Source organism: Medicago sativa, chromosome 3, assembly GCF_051527215.1.
Source record: "Medicago sativa cultivar Bolivia chromosome 3, Bolivia_mono, whole genome shotgun sequence".
Lineage (NCBI taxonomy): Eukaryota > Viridiplantae > Streptophyta > Magnoliopsida > Fabales > Fabaceae > Medicago > Medicago sativa.
The window spans coordinates 43,767,041-43,771,401 of NC_140751.1; the positions used below are offsets into that span (position 1 = coordinate 43,767,041).

Sequence of the window (4,361 nt, forward strand, 5' to 3'; positions counted from 1 at the left end):
AGAAAGAGTGAAAGGGAAGAAATTAAAAGGAAAGAATGTAAAAGGAATGAAAGTTATTAGAAAGTGAGATAATTTTCTAGTTGTTTGGTTTGAGTGACGGAAACGTGACATAAATGTTATTTAATATCCAAAAAAATAGGGGAGATTCCAGGAGTCCTAACCACTGCTTACTTTACTACAATCAAACCAGGTAACTTGTTCTGTTCCAAATAGATAAAAATTGCAATCTCTAACTCTTTACTTTTTTATTTTATATCGTCAACTTAAAATAAGTAGCACGAATTGTCTGGACGAAACGACAATCCATGTGGATACGATACTTTACTTATCACTTTATTACTTGATAAACGATTTGCTACACTTGTCTAATTTGACCATCAGTGACCAGTCACCGTGTTTAAGGGACCAAATCCATAAATGAAAATTATAAGAGGGACTAAATTAAAAAAAGGTGATCAAGAAAATATTAAATTAAAAACCCATTTCTCGTCCTTCTTCTTCCTCATTTCCAACTTCTTCTTTATCTTCCTTCTTGTTCATCTTCCTCATCCTTGTAATCGCACGCCTTAGAATGTCTTCATCATCCATTACTAACTCTTCTATTATTGATTTTCTAGAAATTGAATGCATATATATTTTTCCTTTAGTGGTCAGACAAAATCTAGAGCTTGGAATTCCAGGAATTGGTAATGTTCCTTCAACACCTTCCAACTCAGAACTGGACTCATTAGGACCTCGAGATGGTTCTTTCCCAAGCCATTTTGCTAGCTGAGCTGACAATTGTGGTTTTCTGAATTTATTTCTCCACTGAGCTGTAAAATTGAAAAGGGTCATACTCACATAGGCTTCAAAACCATTCTCGTTACAATGCATACATATAAATGAGCATTTTAATGAAGGTTCTAAAGAGAACAACTTCAAAAACCAAAATCGAAAGATGACATAAAACTGAAAATGGATTGGTCAAGGTAACAAAAACCAAAAGGTTACAATAGTACTTTGTTCTTTCTAAATGTGGCCAATTAACTATTATGTTAATAACACACTCCAACACCTTATTAGGCATGATTGTACAATTCTATTCAAACAAAATACACACACACAACAACAAACGTCACTTGGCATCTTGCAATTTAAGAACTAAGAAAAGATTGACAGAAATTTGTAATTGGTGGATACCTATCAAATATTTGTCAAGATGGAACCATTGCAACATAATTAGCAGCCATCTATCAGATAAGCACGTAAAAATGTAGTCGGTCTTGCTTTATTGAGGACAATACACATGCTTTCATCTTTCACCTAAGAGTTAGCAATTGATAATGAAGACATTCTTAGGCGTGTGATTACAAGGACGAGGAAGATAAAGAAGTTAGAGGTGAGGAAGAAGATGGAAGAGAAATGAGTTCTTAATTTGAATTTTTCTAATTAGGGATATTTTTTTAATTTAGTAACTCAGATAATTTTTGTCAGCCTCCGTTAGCCACGTGTGCGTTTTTGTAACAGATGGTGACGGCAGGGACGGATGTCAAAAAGTTTAGAACTTACAAGGTTTGTTTTGCAACAAAAAAAAGTACATGGACGAAAACCAAAAACACACGAACTTACAGAGACGAATTAACTATTTAAGCCTAAAAAAACTTTTGTTTGCAATATGAAATAAAAAGATCTACAAAGTATGTATGCTAGTTGAATTAAAAGAGAGACGTACTTACAGTTTGATTAACACAGAAAAAGAAAACATCTCAAGCAAACAAAAAAAAAAATGAACAAAACCATAATAAAAAGAGAGATGAAGAATGAAGCAAAGTATCAAACAAAAAGAAGCGGCACAAAACGAGACTTTTTCACGACACAAAGAACACAACCAAGAGATCTTATTAATGAAACTAAAAAACTATTTCTCTAATCGAATTGCAACAATCATGGTTTAATTTTTTTTGTTGACTCAAGCTCTTTTGTCCATCAAAATACATGTATTGTTGAATTGTGACAAAAGAGTTCGAATCAAAAGAGAAAGTATTTCATGTCGTTTCTCCTTGAGATTCATTCTATTTCTTCTGAGGTCTATGGGAGACGGTTTGTTTTGTTGTTTTTCCACTATTATGAATATATAGAGTTTTTTGATCCACAATCTTTTTGTGTCGTACAAAAATACAAACGGTTAATTAATAGTTATAATAGATAAGAAGGAAAATGTTCCCACAAGCTTAGTTTGATAGGGACAATCTATAATATATACAAAGTCTGGGGTTCAACCCTGATCACCACGACAAAAAAAATGAGGACATCTTTCATTTATATGGATAGTGGTTATTGGTCAATAAAAACATATCTGGATGGTCAATAAAAAACATATGGATAGTATTAAAAAAACCAATTTTAGTAAATTCTCTATTTTGAATAAAGTGCGGCCAGTGTTTCGTTATTCAAAAAAAGAATTTTTGTTAACTCTTAAGTGTAGGAGAGGGCTGGTTGTTTCAAGTTCGACATGAGGCAAGTATAACCCAAAGTTCAATCACTTGGTTTATTCAAAATTAATAATTTGTATTTTTTCAGTTGGACCAAAAATCATTTTTTGCTATTTGAAGTCACCATAAAATCAAGGATAATTGTGTAAATTTTGATCAAAATGGTAGTAAATTAAGGTGGACATTTATAAACTTATACATTTTTTTCTTCTTTGTTTTTGTATAAGAGCCAACCTATGTGTTATGTTTTTCATTTGTAGTTTAATGTTGATATTAAAAATCGTGGTTGGGTCAAACACAACCCCATAAAACCGGCTTATGAGGTGAGGATTGTCTCTACTTATAAACACATGTTCATACCATTATTTGTTCGATGTGTGGTATTCTTTAACAGACCCCCCTCACGACCAACACTATTGAGCTTGGTTCGTGGACTTAAATGATGGGTTACCCGATAGCGGAAATTTGATAGCAGGTGACCCAATGAATCTTGGAGAATGCTCTAATACCATCTTAGAAATCGTGGGTGAATCTAAAACAACCCCATAAAACCGATTTATGAGGTGAGGCTTGCCCCCACTTATAAATATATGTTCAAACTATCATTTTTTCGATGTAGGTCTTTCTAACAGTTTATAATGTGTTTATAATAAAGTTGCTTTAAATTAGCAAAATGGGTGCAAATTACAAACATTTTTAATGAAAGTTACAAAACTAACCCTAAAATTATTAGCTTTAATGACTAAAGATAAATGATTTTTTATTTGTTATTAGCTACTTTTTTTATGGGAAATGTTAACCAGTGCCCCGGGGGCACTGGTTAAGAGTCAAATATAGTAGTATTTTGCATTGAAAGTTGTGCGGTCATTGCATTAAAAGCATAAAAAGTGTCTTTTTTGACTTAAAGTTTCCACTTTTGGCTTCCTTAACCAGTGCCCCGGGGCACTGGTTAACATGACCCTTTTTTTATATACTTCAAAAAAAGTTAACTTGTGCCCTAAGGGCATATGTTAAAGTTTCCAAAAAAAGAAAGTATTTATCGAAGAAAATTAAATTTCAATCTTTTAAGAAATAAATTGGTGCAATTTCCAATGCAAAAAGTATATCTTTGATTGCTTAACATGTGCCCTAAAGTCACAAGTTAACATTTTCCATAATTCCCTCTCAAAAAGAAAAAACATTTTCCATAAATTAATGTAGGAAGTAAAAAAAACACTACATGCATATAATTTTATGTAAGAAGTAATTAATCTTTAAATTATTTCTCAGCAAGAGGTGGGCAAGATATTTTCAACTAGCAACAAATTTTATTGCCACTTGCTTATTTAGCGCAGACACAACTAATCGGTGAAGCAATGAATCAATAAGCTAGCTTAATATTACTCTGACCACCACAATTTAGTTTGATAGAGACAAGCTATAATATATGTAAGGTCTGGGGTTCAACCCCGACCACCACAAAAAATCAAAATGAGGACATCTTTCGTATATATGGATAGTGGTTATTGGTCAATAAAAAACATATCTGGATGGGTTCGACATGAGGCAAGTATAACCCAGAGTTCAATCACTTGGTTTATTCAAAATTAATAATTTGTATTTTTTTCAGTTAACCAAAAATCATTTTTTACTATTTGAAGTCACCATAAAATCAAGTTTATTTGTGTAATTTTTGATCAAAATGGTAGTAAATTAAGGTTGATATTTATAAACTTATACATTTTTTTCTTCTTTATTTTTCTATAAGAGCCAACCTATGTTATGTTTTTCATTTGTAGTTTAATGTTGATATTAAAAAGGGATTTACTTTTCCCACCCTACAGCATTCTCGCGCGCCATGCAAAAATTCCAAAAATACCCCTGGTCCGGATTTTGTTTTCCGAACTAGAT

General features: G+C 32.1%; 1 long non-coding RNA gene across 1 annotated transcript; it reads right to left on the minus strand.

Moving 5' to 3' along the window:
• Positions 1 to 208: 208 nt before the first annotated feature.
• Positions 209 to 2,129, minus strand: LOC146937577 (uncharacterized). Its single transcript, XR_015030981.1, has 2 exons — positions 1,180 to 2,129; positions 209 to 812 (listed from the first exon to the last, which is right to left on the minus strand). It is a non-coding gene; the product is annotated as an uncharacterized LOC146937577 (long non-coding RNA).
• Positions 2,130 to 4,361: the final 2,232 nt, after the last annotated feature.